Source organism: Arachis duranensis, chromosome 2 (assembly GCF_000817695.3).
Source record: "Arachis duranensis cultivar V14167 chromosome 2, aradu.V14167.gnm2.J7QH, whole genome shotgun sequence".
Lineage (NCBI taxonomy): Eukaryota > Viridiplantae > Streptophyta > Magnoliopsida > Fabales > Fabaceae > Arachis > Arachis duranensis.
In genome coordinates, this window is record NC_029773.3 from 57,622,149 (window position 1) to 57,623,898 (window position 1,750).

Below are 1,750 nucleotides of genomic sequence, written 5' to 3' on the forward strand. Positions count from 1 at the left end.
AACCACAACTATGATAATTATGATGGATTAATCTCACTAAGTTAACCCTTAACATCGAAGAGTAAGTCAAGTGAGCATAATTGTTATTAATCCACAAATCCTAGCTAACTTACTAATTATCTTAGTAAAAAGCTAGCGTTAGTGGAAACAATAACAACTAACAACCCAAGAATTATCACTAAATGTTGGACATTATGGCTCTAGTAATTCATAAACTTATTTTCCCCAAGCCAAGGGGTGAAAATTACCCCATAATCAAAATTGGCATTTCATCAAACACATAGAGGGCATAAACATAAAACATGGCAAAATTGGTAAATTAATGAAAGCTATGAACCATAAATGATCAAAATCAATAAAAGCAACTTAACAAACAAATAAAAGCCATCAAACATCAAATTAAACAAGTAGGAATCAAAATTGCAAGACAATGTAAATGTTGACAAAGGAAGGTAAAAATAGAAGTGTAGAACAAGTGTAGTAATTAAAAGACACAATTAAAGAAATACTTACAATGTAAATTGCAAAATCCAAAAGCAAGGCTTGAAGTATAAAATTCTACAAAACCTAATTGAAACCCTAAGAGAGCAAAACCTAAAACTACACTACTCCTACTCCTACTATGTGTTTTTCCTATTCTAATATGGCTCTCTTGATAAGTGTTGAATTCCCTTTGATATAGCACTCCAATTCAACCTTCAAGCCCTCCAAAATGGGCCAATAGGCCTCAGAAATCGCGAAGCACGTGTTTCATTAATAAAATCACGTGCAGGGACCTGTGCGGATGCACAGATATGTTCTGTGCATCCGCACACTTGGCTGAAAATCCTCCTGTGCGTACGCACAGGTACTTGTGTGCACGCACACGTCACTGTGTGTGCTTTTTCTTGTTTTCTTCATGTTCTCCCTTTTACATGCTTCCTTCCATTTTTGGCCATCCATTCTTGCCTCTAAGGCCTGAAATCACTCAACAAACATGTCATGGCATCAAATGGAATAAAAGTGGAATTAAATTGCTCATTTCAAGCACAAAATCGCATGTTTTCACATTTAGGTTGAATTTAGGGACAAAACACAAAAGTATGCTATTTTTGTGCTTAAGTGTGAGTTCATGTTCTAGAATCCATTCAAATCAAGCCAAAATATTTCAGAAAATATGGACTCATCAGTCGCCTAAAAATCTTTCAGCTCCAGTAATGAACATTTTTGAGGACGTTGGAGGTAACATTGATCCACCAATGTTCCCTCCAACATTGGCACTCATGTTTTCTTCTTCCAGAGCATTTCCTACAACGTTGATGGGCCAACGTTGGCCTTTCCTTCTCTTCTTCCTTGCTCTTCCTCTGTTTCTTTTTACCTATCATCAACCAAACAAACTCATCAAAGCCTTGGTATCATTATAAGATTTTGCATCATTCATAACATCAACTAAATCTTGCAAAAATCTCATGAAAATGCATAAAATTAATAATGTTTGATTGATTCAAGACAAGCATGAATTTTTCATCCAAACACTTACTTATTGCCTAAGAAATGCATGAAAACAAAGTAAAATAGATGAAAAAGGCTTGTGAAACTAGCTTAAGATGACTTGTCATCACAACACCAAACTGAAATCTTGCTTGTCCCCAAGCAAGCAGTAAATCATAATGAGAATGAATGAAAACAGAGAGAGGTATAAGCCTTTATTGGAAAACATTCAATTCTGGTTAATGGGGTTTTCATGCATGATATTCTTAGTGATTTTCAT